Source organism: Haemaphysalis longicornis, unplaced genomic scaffold, assembly GCF_048455015.1.
Source record: "Haemaphysalis longicornis isolate Haplotype H1 unplaced genomic scaffold, Haemaphysalis longicornis Haplotype H1 scaffold_8, whole genome shotgun sequence".
NCBI classification, from domain to species: domain Eukaryota; kingdom Metazoa; phylum Arthropoda; class Arachnida; order Ixodida; family Ixodidae; genus Haemaphysalis; species Haemaphysalis longicornis.
This window is the reverse complement of record NW_027526445.1, coordinates 75,033,959-75,060,848: the sequence shown is the minus strand read 5'-3', so window position 1 is coordinate 75,060,848 and position 26,890 is coordinate 75,033,959.

The following is a 26,890-nucleotide window of genomic DNA, read 5'->3' as shown; positions in this document are numbered from 1 at the left end:
TATCGCCCCCCCTCATTTTAACATACACTACTGCACAAACCAACACCCAGCTCTGTTTCTCTATCGCGATCCGCGCTAGGCGGGGAGCCCTGAAGCGCAACCACCATCATCAGCAGATTGGCCAGCTGGAACGTAGGACACTCAGCACTCGGCACCCTGTCTGGAGTGGCACCCCGTTTCTACGTGCCTCATCCTGACCATGACACGGCCAGCGCAACCTCAAAAAACGTGGGCCGCCGCCTACAAGATGAAGTTTGCGGGGATACATATATCGGGGGTAGCGCAGGACTGGTAAAATTGAAAAATAACGGGATAGGCCTTTTTCCTGCAGTGGGCATAGATAGGCTGATGATGATGACGATTATGATTATGATGATGATATTATTCCACGTAACAATCTATATATAGAAAGAGGGGAGGGAGGCAGGGTGTAGGGATTGAGGGAGGGAGGGTTAGGGAGACCAAGCCCCCCTCCCGGAAGAATGAAAACTTTCAACCTATGCCCGAAACACTAATCACGGACCGCGGGACAGCTTCCAATGCGGAGCTCACGCAAGGAGTCTTGCACTACCGCAACACGCATCACCGAAGAACGACAGTGTACCATCCTCAAACCAACGGAACTAACGGAACGCCTGAACAAGACGATCGCAGATATGATCATTCCTTCGACGTCGAGCACAAGACGTGGACAAAGTATTGCTTGATGTAACGCAAGCATACAGCACACATACGCAGATGACTCCGTTCAGCTTGACTGGAGAAGACGGCCGAAAACGACGCACTACACCATGTTGCCACACGTAGTTGATAACGAACGTAACTCCGACGTCCAAGCACACGTACAACATGCGGATGAGGCCCGCCAGCTTGCACAAACTCGTGCAACGTGCCTGTAGCTGGTAGTTGCCGGATGTTACAACCGGTGGCGCCCAGGCGGCGAGTATCGCCAAGGTACTCTTGTGAGGGTTTGTACACCGATTCGATGACGCAACCTCAGTGAGAATCTTCTTCGACCGTATTTCTGACCCTGCCAAATTCGGCGACGCGTTGGCCAACTTATCTACGAAGTTGTGCCCGACGCTGGTTCCGGCACATAACGACGACGCACTCGGACTGAAGTCAGGCACAAGGTTCACCTCCAGCCTTGTTGTGCAGCATTGTGGACGTTTGCTTCTGGGCTGTCATTTTATTTTAGCATCGACTCGATACACTCGTAGTGGAGCGTAATGTCCGGAACTCTATATTTTGTTTGTTCAATTCTTTTTGTTTTGCCGTTAGGCCGTGCCCAGCTGCTATATCCGTGTTCCAAGCGAAACGCATGCTTCAAGTTCTTTCTTTTCATGCCGCACGGGTTATCTCATTTGATCTGAAGAGTGTTTCACGCTGTCATCACTACACTCGAATATTCTTTGATGTTGACTCTTCTTGATGTAATTCCATGGTTAGAAAAACAGTCACGCTGAAAAATGAATACTGGCAGGGAAAACGCCCTGGCATTCGATTCGACGAAGCAAGTCTGCGCATGTCACTTCGCTGACTGCTTCTATGCCGCTTGTATTTTGCTCAATATTTTGCGGGCACAAGTTGTCTCCAATACACGTTTGTTCCTTAAAGGAAGCCTCCATCGTCCTTAGCTATAGAACACTATTATTTTTCAGTAGAAGTGAGTTATATAGTTTATCAGTAATCGGCGGCTGAAGCAAAATCCCCACGCGCCGTTTGTGCCCACCACACAAACTATAACATTGAGCAAAACTTACGATGTCGATGTTTATTCTAAAGGTAATAACATCACCCTCATGTAAAAAAGAACAAGCAAAATATCAGGACGCTTATTATCCTCATCCCTTTCCTAATATTTTGTCCTGTCTCGGCAATATTTTTATATCATCATTCCCTATGCGACGGTACCACAGGCATGCCCCAGCGGTTTTATACATGTTCATATGTTCTTTCAGCGTTCAAAAACAGAATATTCACGAATTTTACTGTAGTAATGAACTGCCTACAGTTTACAAGTTTTAAAGAACAGAACAATCCTGAAGGCCCCCTATTATGTTATCCCTCCGTGTAAAACACCTGCCCCTACCAAAATTCAAGTTCAAGGAACGAGTAAGCTGCAGAAATGCAGCGTTATAACACTTTGAAATACTGGCTCCGACAGGACATTACAAAATTTCTTTCGTAGGTGGAATACACGTTCAGCTTCGGTTGTTTCAGGCAAAACAATACTTACCTGCATAGCGCAACCAAGTTGCAAAACTTAGCCATACAACTATGAATGGTTACCACATAACTATTGTAATAAACTAAGCCCGTGCTGGAGGGCCCTTGTAAGAAGTAAAACGTGCGTCGCATTTACAAACGTGAAAGTTGCCCTGTCACTAGGCTTGAAGCGCAGGTTATCAAGCCGCGACAAATTAGCAATCAATCACTTCAAATGTTCATCGCCTAAACAGCTTCTATGCATGCGGCTGCTAGTAAATGTCGAAAATTCAGCTATAATACAACACTCTTCTATCATCACCACATGCACATTCAGTTCATCAGCATTGCAGTTCCTTGTCCAGAAAAAAAAGCTCCCTGTCAAAACGAATCTTAGCCGCTTTTAATGAGTTAAACTTTGCGTCCACTGCCCCGTCCAAAAAGTAATAGTGGCGGGTCGTCTTCTTTCACACGCAATATGATATTTGTTTTTTTTATCATGCAATAATCTTTAGAGGCCCAATCACACTAGTGGCGGTCGCTTTAACATCAGCAAGATTACACACTCGTTGCCTGCCTCGCTAAGGAGGTCTATCGCTGTAACTATTGTGCAATCGATGATGTAGACATTTGAAAATGGCGGCGTCCAAAAACACGAAGGGAAGGGTGAGAAAAAAGCGACAAACTTTGCAACACAAGTGTAAGCGTTCCGCTGCGCGGAAAAAAGTAATACTTGGCACAGATCACGTTGAAGACCCACTTTAACGATTGCGCTAGTTCATTTAGTGTGCTCAAAACGCCTTCCAGGGCCCATTTTATAGAGGTGCCCAATTTCGAATTTTTGAAGCCTATATTTTATAAGGTACAAAAGTAACATATATCTTGGTAACCTTTATATACGTATACACGTAAAGGTTACTTAGTTATAGGTCACATTGCAGCTTTCAGCATGTATACCTTTATATAAGTGACATCTACCGTCGTGCAAGGCCACACACCTGGAAGGTGTCATGTTGCTTGCCACGCGCGCTTTCGCCGGCGCCGCTGTGGCGAGACTCCAAAGGCGCCTTTCCCGCATGGTAAACAAACATTGCGTTAAGGCACATTCCCACTGGCGATGCGCCTCGTCGCGCGACGAAAAGCGACGTCGCAAAGCGACGAGCCGGCCGTCGCTTTTCGGAGTTTTGCGACGGCGGAGCAGATCGCTCTCGGTCCGAATTCCCTCGTCGCGCGACGGCCCCGCAAAACCGGTAAGCCAATCATGGCCGCGGAGTAGGCTGACGTAGCCGGAAACGAAACGTTTCTTTAAATCCCGTATGCAAACGCTGCGGGCGGGCGAGGACGAGCCGCCGCCGCCACTGCCGCTGGCTCGCTCGGCTGGCTCGGCCAGGGGGCCAGGCGCTTGGCCCGCTATCGCTGTAACAGTGTACCCGCCGGGTCGGGCCGGAAAGCAACTTCCCGTGTGCATCGGTTCTTTGGTCAGTGGCTTCAGCGTGCGCGTGCACTAATTGTCGAACTCATCAGTGTGGAGAAGCGTGTATGGATTGTAAATAGAGCTAGGTGGACAGCGAGACGGTAGGTTGACTTGCAGCCTCTTCGTCTATCGGCGACTGGTAAACACGCGTAGAGTTCGGAGGCGTCAGAACGTTGTGCATGTGAAAAGAAGCGACATTTGTGGGCCGTGATGCGGGTGTTGTGGCGTGAAAGCAAGCGTGTGCATTTCTTCGTGCAATAATATGTTGAAAAGAGCCTTCGTGAGTTTGTTATTTTCTGCTCCTCCCGCAACCCGCAAATGCTTTCGGCATTGCTCCAGGTTAGTAGCATGTGTTTTAGTTTGATTTCTACCTGCTTTTGTCGCGTATTCTTTGACTTCGAATAGTTGACGCACCAACGAGGTCGTATGTACAAGTCGGGAAGCAGCTGCGCTGAACGCAGTCGCATCATCGCTCATCGCAAGTGCGAACACCACCTCAACGCCTCATCGCGCGACGCGCGCCGTCGCGCGACGAGACCAATCGCCAGTGGGAATGTGCCTTTAGAGGAAGACGATATGTGCGACCATGCTTTCCATCGCGCCATCTAAACTCGGAAAGCCTCGGGTGTCTTTTGTTCGTCCCTTGAATAAACTGCTGGCCGTACGGCTGTGACTAAAAGTGGTCACTTTTATAATTCCTAAAATTGCGTTGCCAGAAAACTTGAAAATGTTTTCTATATATGCATGCATTGCATTACCAGTTCGATAATTGTTACGCAGGTTGTCACTCAAAAATCTTCGCGAGTATTGGCAACGCTTAAGTCTTATGAGCAGGCATAACTAAATTTGATGTGTGCAATTTGTGGGGATCCTGGCGCCCGGAACATTGCGCCATCGCTAGGTTTGGGCCATTGCGCGGCGCTTTTTCCCTCTCTCCCTGAAATGCCGGCTCGTTTCGGCGCCACTGTGTACAGCCGAGCCGCTGGTCTTCTGAAACTCCTGCCAGAGGTGAATGCTGCTGCGACCGTTGCGGCTATAAAACACTGTCGTGCAGCGGGCGCTCCGCCCTGGTGGGGGGGCTAACCTCACCTCATTGGCCCGTTTGAACGATGCCCGAACCCGAATCTCGCAGGGACGCGAACGCGCGCCCTTCGCGGGGGTCCGTTCGGGGAGACGCTTCCAGGACGCCGAAGGCGTTGGCCGAAGGTATGTGACGCTTTCTCTACCAGCCGGCTGCAACTCTGTTGCGCCGGCGAAAGCCCACAAGTCCTTCCGTCTGCGGACCGTGCCTAAGGTTGCTCCTGTTGCGCCTACGCTTGCATATAGTAAGGCCGTACCTACCACTCGGCGATCACGCCGTGCGGTACGCGCCAGTGGGCGAATGGGCCCCGTCTCCCTCGCTGCTGCGAGCCGATCTGGCCAGCACGGCGATGGACGCGCGCACAACGTGCGCGTACCCCGGAATTTGCCCTTGCCGAAGAGCCCACTGGCTTTGCGCTGACGAGGTGCACACTTGTGCGTGGCGCCCCATCGCCTCTTTCACCTCAAGGGAAGTACGTACTTGTACTTTAAATTGTGTAACTGGGACGTCAATGTAAAATAAACGTCTTCCCTCCGTACTCTGGGCATGTTCTTTTATCGCCCCCTTCTCCACCTGCCCAAAAGAGGCGGTGTTAAGTTGGCGCGACGGCGGTGCAGTATCGTGAGCGCGCTCAAATAGCTCCAACCGTGGTGTTTCCTCGCAGTGTGCATGAGTGCATGCCTTGTGCAATGCTAGGGTTATGCATATTGTGAGGTAGAGAGACCACACATCGAATAAACGAGTAATAAACATGCATGATAGTTCTTTCAGTAAATTATGGTTATGAATTTGAACTTTAGTTAAACAACATTAAGCTTTAGTGAAACCAAGACTTAGTGGAAAAATGCACTTGATAGCATACTTGAAAAGGCCCCCAAAGTTGTGATAACATAGCCTTAAGCCACAAATTCTTGTGTGACAACTTAGGCGATTACCAAAAAAGAACTGCAATACATGCACACATGTTTGCACATTAAACAGGAGCACATTTCCAAAATTTTGGCAACAGTACTTTTGAACATTCACATTTATTATTATGAAACACCAGTGCGTTATTTATTAGAAAGCAAAAGTGCAAACCACCCCAATGGTATTACCGTACCTTAATGAGTATTAGACTTTTCCTATATTGCATTAGATTCCCAGGTAAAATTCGGTTTATTCATATAACCTTATTAAACCTATTTATTAAATGTTGCGTGAACAGCTTCAAAAACAAGGCCAAATATACAGATTCTTTAAATCAATATTTGCACGGATGTATGCAAAGTATTTCGAATTGTTTTGATACGGCCATTGAACAATTTCAGATGAATTGGAGTTTGAGCTACATTCATAAGATGGTTCTTAGAGGTGCACTTTCCAAGTGCAGCGTTATTGTAATGGTTCCCCACAGAAAAAAACGCCGAATGCGGGAAAGTAGAAGGAACATTTATTGCAAAATCACTGTTTCATACAAGGCAGTGTTTATGGCTATATTCGCTACATTGTTCATGTCACTCAGAGACTGTAATATTACACTCGGAATTCATTCGTCTTTATGAATCTATCTTTACACTTCTCCCTTAGGTTCCTCTTTGCAATTCCACCTGCGTTGTGATTCGAACGCCAAGTTGTCTTTTTCTTATGCATCACTAACAAGCTTTTAGGCCGATTGCGAGCAGTCTTTTGGACAAACTTTCAATAAGATCTAAAATTTTCTGCACGAGAAAAGGTACATGGAAAAATTCAGACATAAGCTTCGCAATTTACGTAGTACACAAGCAGGCACAAAATCAGGGCACACTGAAGATTTCCCGAGGTCATCTGAATCACTTGTTCCCTGATGCCGTAGACGGAGGTGTATATGTGAGGGGCCGTCACTTGGATTTCCCTTCCTTTAGAGCCATCTACCGAAAGTTTCAGAAAAAGAACAAAATTCAGTGCAACCATAAGCCCCTCACACCAAACCACACGCATGTGAAGTACAAAAAATAAATTGCACGGAAATAACGACGCAAACCAGAGAGTAAAATGAAAGGCCATGCCAGAGATAGGGATTTAGGGCCCTTCAAATATTTTAACATTACTTCAGTAATTGTACACAGAGTAGCCACTCTAGTCATACCGGCCAACCCTTCAGAGCTTATTTGTGCCGTGTTCTAGTTTATCTCGCGCATTGTTTCTGCATGCTCACCCAGAAAAGGCATAAACTTTGGGCTACGAGATGAAGTGGGGTGCCACTCATGCATTTCCAAAAGAGAAAACAGAAACATCTCCGCACCTTCATGTGGAATCACTAGTACACGCAACACAACGAACGTCGCACTAAACCCAGGAAACGTCCGTTCACGATGCTGACGCCGTCTCCATAACATTTTTAGCTGTACTTAAACATTACTCTCCCCCCTTCGTACTGGCAGTTTCATTTTGAACAAGGATCCCATGTGGAACCCGAAAAGTTTTTCATTTCAGTAGAGTGTTTGACCGGTGTTTTTTTCCTCGGGTGTTAGTAAAAAGGAATCAGCAACTTACATTCTTTCTATGTCCAGATGTGTTGTGGGAGTGGATGCATCTAGAACTTGCACCGATCTTCAAGTGGCATTCCCAGGAGGTCTGTACCTGTAATGACTCAAAGGGTTATTTGGGTTAAAATGTAATAGGCTTTAGAGCTGGGCAGTTGGTATACATTCATAATGAAAGAACACCTCAAACTTGACAAGACGAAGAAAAGAAAACAGCACAAGCCCTCACTAACAACTGGAGCTTTCTTAAAGAACTTTTTTCTAAAAAGAGTTCTTCTTGTTGACTCAGCAAAACCACGCATCTTATAGAATTGGTAGAGTTGCTAAAAAACTAGAAATCTCCATGCTGAGGACATCATTATGTGAATTCATAACGTTCATGTAGTAACGAACTGATAGAAAGAGTCACTAAGCATGAGGCAAAATAAGATACGAAATATAAGATCATGACACTTGAAGAAAGGCTTCGCATTTTTACAAGTTAATCATACTTTTGTCTGTGCAGGCCTGGGTGCCATCTTTACAAAGAATATTTGAATGAATGTGTTTTCGTTATTGCATTTTCATACCGTTGTTTCCACGGAAATCAGACTTCATTTCAACTTGTGTCATACGCAGGGGAGTCCTGGTTGTCAGCTCAAGGAACACTGCCTGGAAGAAAAACAGTGTTGCTCATAAGTCATAGCATAGGTAGCAAGATGCAACCACACTTTTCGAACAACCAGGAACCGATTAGGGGGCAGCACCAATTTTTACACCTGCACTTGTCTCTGTGTAATTCGTCACAATTTCTGTATCATAAAAAAACAACAATCAAACAGCCTGCATGCTTGCTCATACATACCACCTTTCTGTAAAGTCGCTGTACTGCACTACACTAGTATCACGCGAGACAACCATTTGCCCTGCAATACCACGCGAATAAATAAACGACTGATTTGTGCGAATGAGAATAATAAACCCACTTAACATGGTGAAAATGGCCCGCTACCTCAAAATGACTTACACCAAATTTACCCACTCAAGGAAAAGAATGACAAAAATGAAGAGTGTTGTACATATGAAAACTTTTTTTTCTGCGGTAGAGCAAACTTTCACAAAAAAGAGGCTTGTGCTGGACAAAAGTGAGTTTAGAAATTTCAGGCAGCATTTAGTGGACTACTTCTCTGCAGCACCCACCTTGTGTTTATCCGGATATATTACTACAAGACCAATAAACTAGACATCATTCCGAATATATGCAGCGAGAAAAATGAATATTTCCCAGTGGCTGAAACAAAATGATGAGACCCAGAGAAGAGCGCGATAATATAACACTTTAATGGGAAAAAATTCAAATATTCAAGCAGAGCTACCTGACAATTACATGGGCCACTAACTCGTCAAGTGCGCCCTATGCAGCCAACAGCGTTAACAAAACGCTCAACACATGAAGAAGGCGCGCAGAGCAGAAAGCAGGTCACGAGCGCCATTATCTGTTATAATGTACGGACTTTCCCGATCGTCCGCTCTAGTCTGACGCAACGAACGCAAGCCCGTTATTTCATTCAATTGCCGTCGCGGGCAACAGAAAACGTCCAGCTAAGCAACTGGTCGGGTAACAAAAATCCCTCTCGAATGCTGCAATTTTAAATTGAAAAGCCCCCAGCGAAAAGATACATTCAATGAAAACACGGAAACCGTTACGGGAATATACTCACCGAGTCCGCTTTCACTGGCGCCGGGGCATTGGTAAAACAGGCGAACTTGATGCTGGTCGCAGAAGAACGGGCCGTTTAGCGCTGCCAGTCACAAATGGACACGCCGAATCCTCCGCAACTCACATCGACAAATAAGTCTTGTAACAGCAATCCTCGCTTCATCGTAGGTGTATTACAGCGATAAAAAGGCTCGAGTGGCGCGAAAACGCGGCCACCGGGAATGCGGGCGCCGCCATTTCTCTATATCCCGTCATCCAACGGAGAAACAAACGGCCGCCTGGAGAGAAGGCGCGACGAGCTTCTCTTACAGGTTACAGGGCGTTTTATAGGTTACAACGTAAAGGTTACAAGTCATATTTTGTTGATGTAACCTATAAATCGTTAATGTAACCTATAAACCGCTTTTAACTTCACGCTTGTAACCCTTAGAATGGACTGGGATAAAGAAAACATCAAAATGGACCCATTGTAACCTTTATTTTATAGGTTACTTCCGTTTAGAAGTTACATTATGGGTTACCAGGATTAGAGTGTACACTTCAACAAAGCATCATGCGGTATAGAATAAAACAATTCCTCTACATCGACGCTGAATGCATGATGCACAACAGGAATCTAATCCTTCAGAAACTTAACCACAGCACCAGAATCCACCACAAGGAATGGGTCACCCACTACCAATGACTGAAGTTGCTTCTGCAAGTAGCTCGACACAGCAAATTGCCATGTGCCCCTTTCAGTGACAATACCGCGGAACGGTATCTCAGGCTTGTGCGTTTTTGCAGAAAAGAATACTTGCAGGTGAAACAATAGAGCCTTCTTGACACACGACGACACCTTCTCAAGGTTAAGGTCTTCAAGTAGGGTCAGGGCCCGTTCCTTAATCCTACTCTCATTAACAGAAACAAGCCTAAAATTTTTATTAATTGCAGCACAGGCCTTTTCATGAAAAAGCCCTTTAGGCAGGACAGTAAAGCACCCTCCTTTGTCCAGCCACAGACTACAACATGATTGTATTTTCTCTCTCCTTTTCAAACTAAACCAAACAGAACAAACGAGACCTGGATTTCGCAGTGTGTGCAGAGTTTGAAGAACCAATTTTCTAAGCAGAACCTATCATTTTTCGCGAAAGAATTTTTTAAAGCCATGACTAAAGGCTAGAAAGAACAGAAGCGCAGATAAAATCATGCTGCCAATGTAACTAGAGGGTAAGACAAAAATCAAATCGTGTAACCGCACGCATCGCCTTATCTGATTTTAGCAAGGAACGGAAGAACGAAAGGTGCAATATCTGTTGAAGAATTGCAATAATAAAAAAATCCACTTACTCGGAATTATTTATCCTCGGGTGTCCCTTGATTTTGAAGACTGGCGAATGAAGTGGCAAATGACGTTACACGACTACGGGAAATACAGCTTCTAAGTGAGGATAAGTTGTACAAATTTCCGTCCAAGTTGAAGGGAAATTTAAATCTAAAGTAGTCGTCTTCGCTTTGTGCTTACGCTTTTTAGGTTAACAGCGAAATTTTTCAAGTTCATGTTAATATCCTGTCGGACTAGGGATGACATTTCAAACACTCTGGCAGGCTCGGGTTGGGCACGGGCTCATATTTTAGAAGTTTGTCGGGCTCGGCCGGGCTCGGGCTCAGATTTTAAAAATTCGTCGGGCTCGGGGCGGCCTCGGGCTCAGATTTTAAAAATTCGTCGGGCTCGGGCCGGGCTCGGGCTCAGATTTTAAAAATTAGTTAGGCTCGGGCTGGGCTCGGGCTCAACTTTTTTAAATTTCTCTGGCCCGGGCCGGGCCCGGGCAGTGTCTCTATCGGGCTAGATGGGGCCGGGCCTCGAAATTGCGCCCCGTGCACTGCTATAGCGCACGCTATCGGGACTAATCTGCAGTGGCTGTAGCACCTTCTTTTCTTTAATTTCTTTTTTTATTTTCGTTACTCCCTCACTGGTAGCCAAGTGCTCGCAGAGTGTTCAGCCTCAAACATTTTCGCCCCTTTCTTTAAAATCCTTTCTTGTGTGGGCGTGCGGATTCCCTGGGGAACTGTCCGAAAAGGGGAAATAAAAACGTGCAGTCCTATAGGAAGCCTAACCGCTCCCCACGCAGCAAGCTGAAGGAGCGTCCTTTTGTTTATTTCGCCTGAAACTACTGCAACGAACAGCAGACCGGCACTTCGCGCATGCGCAGAACGCTACTGGAAAAAGGTCCATTATATATCCATTGGCTTGGGTTAGCTTTTAATGTTTAAAATGACTGTTTTCGGTTCACAATGATCGGTTTGGTTGCTTACGTTTCCTCATATTACGGAGAGTGAAGTAGTGCCAGACGCGAGATTTCTTAGCATTTTTAGAAAACTGTGGTGGACGTCAGATTAAGTACGGTACTACAAGCATTGTGCAAGTGGCCGTCGTGCCTTCGGACAGCACTGTATACACAGCCATAATTTTGTGGTTCAAAATGAATCTTAAGCCAACGTCTCAAATTCGTGCAAGTTTTCTCTCAACAAATGTTAAGTAACTAAGAAAATTACTGAATACTACATATTTTTATGTTCTCAGATTTCGTAACGACTTGATTACGTTGAAGCGTATTACAACTACGTAATACATATTTTGCTGCTTTTCTCTTTTTGTATTTCTTAAGAAATTGATGCCATGTCACACGAGTACGCCCAATCTTTTCTAAGAAATTATGTAAATGTGTCCAAATAATTAAATTATTAACAGTGGGAACAATATGTAATTAAAATTTTATACTTACCTAACACAAATGGAGCCTGATAGAGGCATAGTGCGCTCTTGTAAAAGTGTATCAAATCTCATTAACCACCCATGGAGCACTCATGAGAGGTCGTACTTAGTCGTCGAGGTGCAAGTATACCATACAAGATCACATACCAGTCTCGCACACAAGCCTTGTGAGGGGGGAGGGCGCAAACGGACGAAGCCTCCTCCGGCTCTGTCTCTCATGCTTCTATGCATAAATAATTTTCTGTCGCAAGTCGCGTAATAAACATTACACGGCTTCGGAATCTGCTATCGCAGCAAGAATAAACCATTTTTCAACGACCGTGAAGGAAAACACAAATAACTAAGTCCATCCGAATGTTAACTGGGTGCACGCAAGCCCTTTTTTATTGTTGCGTTTGTTACAAATTCTGCATTTCTTTGCTGTATTTCATGCTGTACCTTTTTATCTTTCGCCTCTTTATATTCATCTCCGTTCCATTTTTTTTCTGGGAGACGGGAGAGGTGAGGGGATGCTCCGAATTCTCTCGCCCGATGTGCGTACTGCGTACGCCACAGTGTCATCCAAACGTACCACTTGGCAGTACCAAACGTATAAGACTATATGTCACCGGTTTCCTTAATAGGGTGCACTGTCAGAAGATATGGGGAGTCTACTCAAGCGAACCAACAAACCCCACCCAATCCACAGGGCACAGGTGTCGAAGGGGGTGGCCGTCTGATGTGCGGCTTTCGCCGACCAGAGCGGCAAGAATTAAGAGCCTTGAATGAAAATAGCACTAAGACTTATATGTTGACAGGCAAAATATTGCACAAAAACAAGGTAACGAACGGATAATGACCGACAACTTCGATCGAATTCAAATGCAATAAACAGTTCAAATTATACAAAATTATACAAACAGGAGCGATTAACAAATGAACATTACGAAGCGGAGTAGTTAACTAAAAGAAAAAAGAAACGAACAGTTCGATGCATATGAGAGACACTCCCACAATATTCACCGACCGGGCCGGACGATGCACCGCTGTCGGAGGCGATTCGGCTACCTGGGAAGCATGGCTTCGTTTTAGGCCAGGCCGTCCGAGCCGATCACGGTGATCCGAGGCGCGGGCGTACACTCTAAGCTGTGTAACCCTTAATAGAGGTACCATTTTCAAATTTTTGTAACCTGTAATTTATAAGGTAAAAATGTAACCTATATCTTCGTAACCTTTATATACGTATACACGTAAGTGTTACGCAGTTATGGGTTACTTTGCAGCTTTCAGCATGTATACCTCTATATAAGTTACATCTACCGCCGTCCAAGGCCAAACACCTGGAAGGTGTCATGTTGCGCGCCAGGCGCGCTTTCGCCGGCGCCGCTGTGGCGACACTCCGAAGGCGCCTTTCCCGCGTGGTAAACAAACATCGCATTAGTGGAAGACGATATGTGCGACCATGCTATCCAATGCGCCGCCTAAACTTTTGCGTCGAGTGTCTTTTGTTCGTCCCTTGAATAAACTGCCGGCCACACGGCTGTGGCTAAAAAAGTTAATTTTATAATTCCTAAAATTGCGGTGCCAGAAAGCTTGAAAATGTTGTCTTAATATATATGCATTGCATTACCTGTTCGATAATCGTTACCCAAGTTGTCACCCAAAAATCTTCGCGAGTATTGGCAACACTTAAGTCTTATAAACAGGCATAACTAAATTTGATGTTTGCATCAGCTTTGTGGCGTTGAAGAAACCAGTATCAAACATGCATGATGGGCCTTTTGGTAAATTGCGGGCATGAATTTGAGCTTTAGTAAAACAACATTAGGCTTTAGTGAAACCAAGCTTTAGTGGAAGCATGCACTTGATAGCTTACTTCAAAAAGGACGCCAAAGCTGTCATAACATAGCCTTAAGCCAAACATTCTTGTCTGACAACTTAGGCTATGATTATCAAAAGAGAATTGCAGTACATGCACACATGTTTGCGCATTTAACAAGAGCACATTTCCAGAAGTTTGGCATCAGCAGTTTTGAACATTCACATTTATTATTATGAAACACCTGTGCGCTATTATTAAAAAGCACAGCTGCAACCACCCCAATGTTATCATCCTTCCTTAATGGGTATTAGATGAGTGCGGATTCCTGGGCGAATAGGCGTTTCCTAATTGCTTTAGACTTCCAGGTCAAATTCGTTTTCTTCATATATCCTTATTAAACCTATTTACTAAATGTTGCGTGAACATCTTCACAAACATGGCCAAATATACAGATTATTTACCTCAATATTTGCACGATTGTATGCAAAGTATTTCGAATTGTTTGGATACTGCCATTGAACAATTTCAGACGAATTAGAGTTTGAGCTACATTCATAAGATGGTTCTCAGAGGTGCACTTTTCCAGTTTAGCGTTATTGTCATGGTTCCCCACAGAAAAAACACAGAATGTGGGAAAGTCGAAAGAACATTTATTACAAATTCACTGTTTCATACAAAGCAGTGTTTATTGCTATGTTTCCTACATTCTCCGTTTCACTCAGAGCCTAATATTACACTTGGAATTCACTCGTATTTACGAATCCATCTTTACAGTTCCCTCTCAGCTTCCTCTTTACAGTTCCACCTGAATTGGGATTCCCACGCCAAGTTATCGTTTTTTATGCAGCACTAACAATTTTCTAGGCCGATTGCAATCTGTCTTTTGGACAAACTTTAAAATGGATCTATAATTTCCTGCATTAAAAAGGCACTTGGAAAAATTCAGAGATAAGCTTCGTAATTTATGTAGTACAGAAGGCACAAAATCAGGGCACGCTGAATATTTCCCGAGGTCCTCTGAATAACTTGTTCCCTGCTGCCGTAGATGGAGGTATATATGTGCGGGGCCGTCACTTGGATTTCCCCACCTTGAAGAGCCATCTACCGAAAATTTCAAAAAAAAAGAACAAAATCCAGTGCAACCATAAGCCTCTCACACCAAAGCACATGCATGTGAAGTACGAAAAATATATTGCAACAAAATGAAGACGGAGACCAGAGAATGAAATGAAAGGCCGCACCAGAGATGGGGTGATTTACGGCCTTTCAAATAATGTCGCATCATTTCAGTAATCGTTACACAGAGTAATTTGGCCGCATTGTTCAGAACAACGCGAACCCACTATAGTCATGCCGGCCAACCTTCCCGAATTTTAATCAAGGAGTGTTCCAGTTTATCTCGCGAAATGTTTCTGCATGATACCCAGAACAGGAAGAAAGTTTGGGCTACAAGATAAACTGACATACGTTTGCAAAAGAGTAAACAAAAACATTTCCGCGCCTTCTTGTGGAATCACTAGTACACGCAACAGAGCGAACGTCGCTCTAAACCCAGGAAACGTGCTTTCACGTTGCTGACACCGTCTGCGTCACATTTTTGGCTGTACTTAAACATTCCCCTCCCCCCCTTGTACTGGCAGTTTCATTTTGAACAAGGATCCCACGTGGAAGCCGAAACATTTTTCATTTCAGTAAAGTGTTCTTATCGGTGGTTTCTTCCTCGGCTATTAGTAAAAAGAAATCGCCAACTTACATTTTTTCTTCGTCCAGATGTGTTGTGGGAGAGGATACATCTAGAACTTGCACCGATCTTCAAGTGGCATTCACAGGAGGTCTGTACCTGTAATGACTCAAAGGGTTATTTGGGTTAAAATGTAATAGGCTTTAGAGCTGGGCAGTTGGTATACATTCATAATGAAAGGACACTTCAAACTTGACAAGACGAAGAAAAGAACACAGCACAAGCACTCACTAACAACTGGAGCTTTATTAAAGAGCTCTTTTCGAAAAAGAGTTCTTGTTGGCTCTGCAAAACCATGCATCTTAAAGAATAGCTAGAGTTGCTGAAAAACTACAAAGCTCCATGCTGAGGAAATCGTTATGTGAATTCATAACGTTCATGCCGTAACGAACTGATAGAAAGAGCCACTAAACATGAGGCAAAATAAGATACGAAATATAAGATCATGACACTTGAAGAAAGGCTTCGCATTTTTACAAGTTAATCATACTTTTGTCTGTGCAGGCCTGGGTGCCATCTTTACAAAGAATATTTGAATGAATGTGTTTTCGTTATTGCATTTTCATACCGTTGTTTCCAGTCAAATCAAACTGCGTTTCAACTTGTGTCTTACGCAGGGAAGTCCTGGTTGTCAGCTCAAGGACCACTGCTTGCAAGAAAAACAGTAGTGCTGATAAGTCATAGCATAGGTAGCCAGATGCAACCACACTTTTATAACAGCCAGGAACCGATGAGGGTGCAGCACCCATTTTTACGCCTGCACCTGTCTCTGTGTAATTCGTCACAATTTCTGCATAAACAAAAAACAACAACAACCAAGCAGCCTGCATGCATGCTGGTTCATACATACCACCATTCTGTAAGGTCGCTTTACTGCACTACACTAGAATGCCGCGCGACAACCATTTGCCCTGCAATACCCCGCGAATGAATACACGACTCATTTGTGCGAATAAGAATTATAAACCCACTCAACATGGTGAAAATGGCCCGCTGTCTCAAAATGACTAACACCAAATTTACCCACTCAAGGAACAGAATAACAAAAATGAAGAGTATTATACATATAAAAACTTTTTATTGTGCGGTAGGGGAAACTTTCACAAAAAAAGAGGCTTGTGCTAGACAAAAGTGAGTTTAGAAATTTCGGCAGCATTTAGAGGACTACTTTTGTGCAGCACAAACCTTGTGTTTTTCCCGGATATATTACTACAAGACCAATAAACTAAACACCATTCCGAATATATGCAGCGAGAAAAATGAACATTTCCCAACGGCCGAAACAAAATGATAATACCCAGTGAATAGCGCGATAATATAGGCCTTTAATTGGAAAAAAATCAATAATTCAAACCGAGCTACCTGACAATTACATGGGTTAATAACTCACGAAGTGCGCCCGATGCAGCCAACAGCGTACACAAAACGCTCAACACATGACGAAGGCGCGCAAAAAGAGCAGAAAGCAGGTCACGAGCGCCGTTATCTGTTATAATGTACGGGCTTTCCCGATCGTCCGCTCTAGTCTCACGCAGCGAACGCAAGCCTGCGATTTCATTCAATTGCCATCGCGGACAACAGAAAACGTACAGCGAAGCAACTAGTCAGCTCACGAAAATCCCTCTAGAATGCTGCAATTTCAAATTGAAAAGCCCCCAGCGAAAAGATACATCCAATGAAAACACGTAAACCGTTACGGAAATATACTCACCGAGTTCGCTTTCACTGGCGCCGGGGCATTGGTCCAACATGCGAACTTGATGCTGGCCGTGGAATAACGGGCCGCGTAGCGCTGCCAGTCACAAATGGGCTCGCCGCAGCCACCGCGACTCACGCCGACAACTAAGTCTTGTAACAGCAATCCTCGCTTCATCGTAGGGGTATCACAGCGGTAAAAAGGCTCGAGTGGCGCGGCAAACGCGGCCACCGGGCCTGCGGGCGCCGCCATTTCTCTATATCCCGTCATGCAACGGAGAAATCAACGGCCGCCTGGAGAGAAGGCGCGACGAGCATCTCTTATAGGTTACAGGGCGTTTTATAGGTTACAACGTAAAGGTTACATGTCAGATTTTGTTGATGTAACCTATAAATCATTATTGTAACCTATAAACCGCTTTTACCTTCACGCTTGTAAACCTTAGAATGGACTGGGATAAAGAAAACATCAAAATAGATCCATTGTAACCTTTATTTTATAGGTTACTTTGGTTTAGAAGTTACATTATGGGTTACCAAAATTAGAGTGTACATTGGAGTCCTCCAGGGCGCGGGTCGCCGATGGTGTGATGCACAAACTGGCAGGCGCCGTTGTCACATCCCGACTGCCAAACGTAGCTGGTTTGTTTAGGTGCGGCTTCTCTTTTTATAACCGTGCCGGCGCGGAGACAGAGAGCACAACACACAACGCGCCCGCCGCCGTCAGCGAATTACTTCCCTCTTTCTCCCTTCTAGAATCATCGGCGTTCTTTAGCACTGGCAAGGCCACCCGTGCCTCCTCGAGAGTGCTCGAAGCTTCGGTGTAAGCTCAGCGGCGGAGCGTTTTATTTCGCTATTTTTTTCTCGCGAGTTGTCGTGTTACCGCCTCTTCGTTCGCAAAAGTTCCAGCCTTGTCTCGGGGCGAATAGAACCGAACTGAATGAATCGCTCGACTGCAAGAATTAGGCGCTGTACAATAAAATGAAAAATTTAAACGGTACTTTTAGACGTCGTACGCTCGAGTTTGTGACACTATACATAAAATAAATATCATGTATAATGCTGCAGTTATTGCCAATATCGTCCACAAATCATGGTCATTTTTGTTACTCACAAGCCAAGCGAAAATCTTAACTTTTCGAGCACCATCGAGGCTTACATACGTGACTTCATGTTTACTTGAGTATGCACAGCAGGACTGCTTAGTTTACGTCACTTCAGAAAAATAATTAAGGAAGCAAAAATTCTATTATCTACACAATGTCTTGGAGGCAACACAAGGAAATAAGTAAAGCTCTTTTGACTTTCCCTTGAGTACACACGTAGGCAGCAATAGCATTAGAGCACTAACAAAAAGAAGCAAGCACTTCAGTTTTAATGTTCTCTACTTCTCACCCAAATCAAATATTTGTATTGCAATTAGAATTTTATTTTTACCTTTATGTCTGTTGGAGCGGCAGTCTCCTAAAAGTACACAGCCTAGCTATTTGCTACAGGAAACACAACGAAAAAAACCAAAACATGAAAGAAACACAAAGTAAACAGAGCGGAAAAAATTATCTTCACGGGGGGAATCAATCTCACCCTTACAAAAATGGATTTTGAGTTTCAATTCAGTTCCAGTTGAGTTTTTATTGAGTCAACAAAAATCTAATTCAAACTCAATTGGCTATTGAGATGTGTCAGTAGAAACTCAAAAGGATTTGTATTGAGAAAACGCAATACAAAAGCAATTGACACCAGTCTATTGAAACTCTTTGGAGAACCAATTGACAAAACGCATCAGGCTGAAACATACACTTTGAAGGGCTATTTTTTTCAGCGCTGCCCACTGTGTCTGCTGAATTAAAACTACTAGGTTACTTTTATGTTTTTTTTATTATACATTGACATTTCTATTGAGTGCAGTCAATAAAAAGTCAACAAGGTTTCAATGGACAAAACTCAACAGAATATCAAATGACTTCGTTTAATTGAAACTCAATAGAGTTTCTACTGACAAAAATCAAGTAAAATTGAGAGTCGAGCTAGTTTGTGCTACGTTGTTGAAATATATACCAGTGTCCTTCTTTTTTGTCCATGTTTTATGGTTCGAGCTTAATTTTCAAAGCTGATAAAACTCCTTAGGCCAGTAGCCTTTACCAGCAGCATCTTCGCCCAAATAATAATTATACCTGCTAAGTGGGGAAATCAGTTATATTGGAAAATTTTTGACTGCATTTACTCAAATACTGCCGCAACATGCTTTGCACAAAACAATGGAAGAAATAAACATTGACAAAACTCTAGTGACTCATCCCTTCTGGCACGTGACTCCCGCGGAATCGTTTCCTTGCTATAGCAGCGGATTTTCTTCTTTATACCTTAGCACGCATTGACATAATGAGTGAGCAATCTCCACTACTCTTCCGCTTTAGCGGCAGTGGACATATTCGAAGTCAGTCTTCCGGGAAAGTTGGAGCGGAATCATGAGGCATGCATATCTCGGCCGGGAAAAAACGGAAAGGCGGGGGGGGGGGGGGGAGGCTACACATCTCGGGTCCCAGTTCTGGGGACAAAAAAAAGTCGTCACTCCCCCTACCTCTTTTCACATATACAATGCTGTGATACCTTGTGTTCCAGGAAGGTAGGTGGGGAGGAGGTACATTTAAAACGCGATTCAATCTGCTACATCTACAAAAGGCATATGTGACATCGCATCCTAGTGCGATGATTCAGTGTTTTTCTGTGGAGGCACGCTACTAACAGCGCTGTTTTGCAGAAATGAATACTTATCTCACAAACCCAAGCGCACTAGAATATTCCACTGACGAAATTGTGCCTATAAATACTCAGAAAAAAAAACAGCAAAACTTTGGTGTAAATCCCTAAACATCGAAAAAAGAACAATTAAATTTTTGTACACAGCGAACTTTTAAAACAAGCGTTCAAATCAAGCGAACGCAGGCTTGGCCTCATCGTCGTTCACTCGTGAACTTCATTACTCCAGTTATCACTCGCGCACCCCGCCGTGGTCTGAGCCCAAGGACGCGAGTTCTATTCCCCGTCATACATAACTTTCCTTGAGGATACCGTGAACTGTCTATGATAACAACAGTAGAACAGCAATGTGGAATGCAGAGAATCCCACAAGGAGCAAACGCGCATCTACGCTCTATTAAAACAGGTGAAAACAGTTCTTTCACTGCAAAAGAACTCCGTACGCCAGTCCAAGGCGCCGCCGCTCACACGAACTGAACGAACGAACAAACGAAGAAAAAAAATGATGAAAGACAAACTGAAGCGCTGATTAACAACTCATCTTTACTGCACAGGGTCACAAAAAGAAAGAACGAGCCTGACACTGCTTCACGCCACTACAAAAAAAAAAAAGAGAAACCGAACATATTAGTGGGCTGGCGTGCCGCTTGTTACACTCCGAACCGCTCTCTCGCTAACGATGTCAACACGTCCGCGGACTACGTTTCTCAAACACAAGCGCCTCGCAAATATCCTGCGCCCGCAAGCAGATCAAGAACTTTGAAGCTGTTTTCAAAGATTGGACTTTCCAGAATTCTTCCGTCCTCTCTCCTGCTGCAGTTCGCCGAAGCGGGCGCCCGGACACAAAAGACGTGCCATCCACCTCCACTGGTGTTGCCTCCACACCCGGCGATAACCAGTTCTTTTGGTTCCTCTGGCACCCTCCCACGCTAAGCTAAAGTGCCCACGCCAACCGCGCTGTCACGAATGTCTAGTACGCGGCGTTGCCACTGCCGCCACTGGCGCTGACAGCCAACATTGCGACCTCGGCGGAGTTCGGTTCTCTGCAATATAATATTATTACTGCTGCTAGAGGGGTTGGTAATAATTCCATAAAAAATATTGTAAATATTAACATAGGACTCACAAGCCCCATAGGTTTTTTTGATATCTCGTGTCAATGTTTTCACGCTCAGTTTTCACAAGAATGCGTAGTGTGGCATAGCCATCGCAAACCGACTCGAAACCAAGCCAATGTCGCTTGGTCGCAATCCCGGATTTGCGGGGTCCGGCGTGGTGCGGTCGTGCGGTCATTCTCGCTGTTCTGTGCAAATTTATAGCTTTCCTCGTGTTGTTGGCGATTTATGTGCCGTGTGCGAATCTTTTCAACCAGCATCGAAGGTCAGACATTGCAGTGCAGCCGGCGATACATCGAATTTATTGAAGGAAAAGCCATCGTATGCGCTCTTCTACCGCCGGTGAACATCCTTTGTGTGTCGTGTTTGTGCGCTGTGATCGTACGGTGAAGAAGCTTCCGAAGTGAGGTATTACCATCCCTGATAGCCACGCTTTGGAACCCGTCAATTTCACCACGCTGGGAGCCCCGCTGGGAGCGACGTTGTTATAAGGTAAGTTCATTCTTTCCGAGCGCTCATGTACAGAGGTCACAACTGTTAACAACAACGCGCGAACGGACTCTGGTATGGCCTTCGATACGTGCAACGCAGCCTGCTGATAGCCACCGGCGTGACCAGCGAGATCAGGTGACGTCGCTGCGGCGGCTTGGCATGTGAAAGCTGTGGCCGATGCTTCCGTGTTTTGGGGGGCAAGGTTCGACGCCCGAAGTCCCTCACCATGACCGCCGCTAAAGATCGATATTAAACGTTATCTTACGCTGATAACCAGTGCAGTCTTGTTATCGATTTGGTATGATTCTGATATAAAAAAAAAGTGGAATGTGGGTCGGGCACAGCCATTTTAACGTAGGTTGTGCATGAAAGGAGCATTGACTCAGAAATTGCCTAAAGACGTTTATATTGGCGCGGTGAAATTTTAGCACGCATGCGCAGGCACATAAAGCGTGGCGAGGTCGTGGTGAGGGACTTTCGGCGTCGAACCTCTCCCCCCAAAACAAGGAAGCATCGGCAATGGCTTTCAAATGCCAAGCCGCCGCAGCGCCGTCCGCTAATCTCACTGGTCACGCCGGTGGCTATCAGCAGGCTGCGCTGCACGTATCGAAGGCCATGCGTTCGCGCGTTGTTGTCAACAGTTTTGACCTCTGTACATTTCATCATGAGTAACGTTGTGCAGACCTACCTGAATGGCTACACTCACGACTTGGTTATTTGTCGCTATATAAACAGTGTTTTTATGCATGCCGTCTCGAGATCGACCTAAAGGGTACGATTTCACTTCAGCTTTTCAAAAATACTGTACGTAAGTGTAACAAATTGAAGGGGCTATTGTACCGCCACACATTTTGACATCAATCGGTAGTTTTACTGTCTTCCGCGCTGCTGTATTGCTTTCGCGTGTAGTATAGTTGTATGTATCTTAAGCTAAAGGTCTAACAAAACCTTTGAAGGCAAGTGACGAATGAATAACATTCTAGACGCAGTGCTGCTACAGAACGGAGCAGCAGCCCTGTATTGCCTGATACGAAGTGTCCTAAAAAAAGAAAGAACACCATGATTAAGGTAAATAAAATGTTTGACGAACGAAGTTAACGAAAATGAAAAAAAAATGAAGGCGGTCGAATCGAACAAGTGTCTGTCGGATCAATAACAGACGCACGAATACTGCGCTATGCAAACACACCTGACAGCGCTAGGCTGAGAGGCAGATCTACCAGTCACAAACAGTATAGTGTGTTCAACCAGTTAGGAGACATGGCGGTAAAATATACTTACAAGCTAAAGTGCTGGCTGCCGGCAATATATTTGCTTCCTAATTTGAACGATTGTTTGGAGAAAGAGCGTTCCCTGAGTGCAGAGCAGTGACTCAGGTGACAAACGTGGCCTAAAACGTACTTCATTCCAGCTAAAGAAATAATGCCCAAAAATATAACAAATTCATTTATTGCTTTTGGGAAATAGAGACTGTGTATCCGCAGAAGCTAGGGTTTGAACCCAAAGCATCTTTACACAAGTCTGATGCATTACCTTGACACCCTAAAGGCAAGCAGACACTTTGCTTTTAAAACCAATGAAGAAAAAAATGTGCTGCATAAGGAGTAGTTGGAAACAGACTGCACACTGTTATATATTAGTCTTTTACCACAAAGTGCCAATTCTCTCCACGTATCTTTCTGGGAATTTCTCATTTGCCAATTTTTGTCTCAGGTGCTAGGCAGTTTGCGCTAGAACATGTACAGGCGTCAAACTTTCAAACTGATGAATACCGGTTTTGACTAAGCACTTGCTCGACTTGCTAGCATAAATTGAAATTTGCCATTGCTTATAATCACAACCTTCTGATTGCCTTTCTCGGAGCAGTTTTGAATAAGTTGGGCTGAATGTGGTGTGAGTAATAGCAAAATCACTGAATAACATTTTGTCTGAACGTGGCGTCAGACGTGCCACTGACTGATGCTACACCGGCATTGCGCGAGGGCTTAGTCGATCTGTTGTGACAAATGTTCTGCCTCTAGGAATTAGCCAAATGATTGGTCGGCACGGTATCACTGTACTGTTTTAGTGCTGCTGCTGTATAGAAAATCTCGCCAAGCAAAGGAAAAAAAAAAGCTTTGATATTTTTTCTAATTTACAGCAACTCTGCTGTTTTTTCCTCTCACCAAACAAAACTGTTTCGTGTTCTCGTTGTGTGTAAACTGGCATCACGACCTTGTTATACTGGGACACTCCTCTGGCATTGTTACGATTAAGGCAAAAATGTGGATATACCCATATCTCATATGATCCCTTCAAGCTGCTGCTTAGTGCTACTTGTTTGTTATACGTACTTCAAGGCACACACCATACTTCAGCGTTACAAGAGTGTGAAATACTGCGAAATTCAACTTACGTATTTTTTTCTGTCACGTTCTTTCTGGCGAGTTCTTTTTTTTTTCTTTAACGGTTCATGTAATTTTTTTCCACTAGTCGGTAAGCACAAAGTATTATGCGCTCATTCATTCATAAAGCCATTTGCAATGATTGCCTGTTGTAGTAAATTTAGTTTACAGTACCATCTGACTAGTTTTTTTAATCAAGGCTACAATTTTGTAAACCAGCTCATGCAAGTTGACAGTTATCTAATTTTGTTTTGACATTTTCAGCATTCAAATTTCACAAAACAAAATCCACAGGTTGACAGGTATGCTTTTGGACAGGTTTGGTAGTGGCTCATCCAGTCTTGATAGGCCTAAGCGGATTTCTTTTGGGCCTCAAAGATGTGGAAGACACGATAACTAGCCCATGCGGGTGATTTTGGGGCTCCCTGCGGACATAGTCATTCCTCTAGATTTCAGGTGCTTTAATGCGGAAGGCATTCAAGTAAAGGCGTTCCACTCCCTACCCATTGTAGAATTAATTGATGTGGTTAGCTTGCCTTGATGCATTAAAACCTGAAACAAGCTTATACATTTGCTGAAGTGCTGTCTCCTTGCCTTGCTTTCCGAAAATACAAACCATCTAACATATAAAATAGCAAGCTACTTAGACCAGCATGCTTAATAAGAAGGAACGCAATCATTTCGTACTATACTGGTGGAAACAAACAAGTCTGTTTCTTGTTGTATTCTGCAGGCTACGCAGTCAAGTAGCCAAGTGGACCCTGCAAGGCTCCAGTCCTCCCGTGCTGCTTTCGTGAGCAATAAAGCAAGCGTTGCCATGAAACACCTCACTATTTCACCTGCTCAATGCACACCTTGATTTTTTGCATTATTGAAGCAGACTCACTATATATTTAGTACAGTCAACTGAACTTTACAAAGCAATTGGTGAAATAACTTGATAAAAGACTAAAATGAAATCAAACGGGCTGTCTTGAATATGCTCAATAGGTTTTCATTCGACATTTCTCAGCAGTAACTCAACAGGAGAATCAATAGATAGTCAACACAGACTCAACTGGAACTCCACCGACTTTTCTCAATAGACTTTCAATTGATACATCACAACAGGAACTCAACAGGAAAAGTGTATTGAGAGTCAACTGAAAGTGAATTGGAAATCAACGGACATGGTAACTATAGTCAATAGACTTTCAATTGAAACAGAGCGTTGAGTTTCAATTGAAACACGGCGGCCAATTTTCAACGAGAACTCAATACAAAATTTCTATTCAAAGTCAGTTGACTCTCAACACATTGTACTGAGTAAACTCAATTGACTTTCAATTCAATCTCAATAACCATTTTTGTAAGGGCAGGCAACCACCAGGCCCCAAGAGACATTGGTCGCCTCCTAGCAAGGGCCCTTAAAAGCTAAGTGATTAATACTGAGTAAAACGATTTCATGGTTGTTGTTTAACCCCGTTGGCAGTCTAACCTCATGTTGTTTGAATGGTGAAGAAGGAAGAAAATTGCAGCGAGAAGCATTCAGAGAGCAGAGCGCCCGGAATACAGGCGCAATAGACGGTGCAATCGGCGCGCACGCGGTGCCGCAGATGTCATCGCAACGCACGAAATCCTACAAAGGCATAGCCTAGCGGGAGGCGTTACTGCCTGTCGGAGCGCGCCTGCTGAAAGCGAGAAAGTGTGCATACGTGTGAATGGGCACGGACACCCTGGTGCGCAGCCTCCCTCTGACAAGATTGTTTTAGCAGTTCCGTATGTTCCGTGCTGTATATGGTTACCGTGTTGCGTGTTGACCGGGACCCGTCTGGGCATTTGCGCATTCGACGCGTTAGGGGAGATTACTTCCGCGGGCAGGCCCTTGCCATGCTCGGGCATTCGTGACGGTGGGGAGAGATCCTCACCCTTCCTCTTCGCCCTTCCGCGCACGCAGGCGCAGTCGGGTCCGGGTAATCACGGTAACTATGGAAACGACGGAACAGGCGGGCTGATAAAACTCTCCATTGACATCAGACGCCGTACGTCTAGAGTGCGGTGCGGGGGTGTTCTCCACGCGCTCCCGTGTTCCTCGCGTGTATTGTTTCGCCACGTGTCCACATAGTAAGAATATTGTACCTTTTCCTGTACCGTGAAACTATATTACATGCATTGCTAGATGGTAAAATAACGTGCGATCTTTCCCTTGATGAGGTGCCGTCGGCGCTGCCAGTAAGATTCCGGCGATGTAACACAGGGTTGTTAGCAAAGTGTATTCCCTTCAGGAACCCTCTTTTGCTACACCCCCGTGGCCCACACGATGTCCTCCTGTTCGCTCTCGCCCACGCTTCCCGCCGAAAACTACGCCAGATTCAACGCACTTTGGTGTGGTGTATAGTTTAGTATAGTGTATAGTGTCCAAAAGGCCTTTAAACGATATCGGTGATAAATACCTCTGACACCGCCTTCGAGAAGAATATAAGCAATACATGATACGAGTGCAAGGCAGAATCAAGCACACACTTCGTGTTCTCCTGCATGGTCATGGCTGCTGTACAGTTGTTTCCGCTGATAGATTTGAAATAAATTTCAAATCCTCTCCATCTAACGACCACAGTAGTGAAATCGTGAAACATTCGTGAGCACGCAAATCAAATGGCGAAGTGTCAAAGGCAAAGCCGCTGCATGCAGTCAAACTCAAAGCTTCAAAGATCAAACTGCCAACCATCTAGTAGTGATAGCTGAGCGTCAATGACCAAGGTGCAAACTACCTGGGTATCCAATTCCAAACGCAGACGACAGGAAACGAATTCGTCACGAGAAGGCCGAGCGCCTATCACCTCAAAATGTTCCACCGTCTTTAAAGGAGCCATGAAGAGAAAACACAAGTTCGGTTCATTCAAAAGATTGCCTCGTTTGAATCATACTGACAGCACTTTTAACGTAGACGTCGCTCAAATAAGCTCCATAATTAGGAAAAAAGGGAAGGGCCATGCGACCCACCCGCTCATTTCCCGCAACAGAACCTATGATGCCATTCGAGCCAGCTCTGCGATTGGCGGAGGCCGGCAGAAGCAGACGCAAATTAGGTAGAGCTTACAAACTAGCCGAACGAGCGATTTGCGCTTAAATTTAGGGCACATTATTTACAAAGCAATAAGAATGATGGGACAAACAGTGGAAGTTACGAAAGCACATGTAA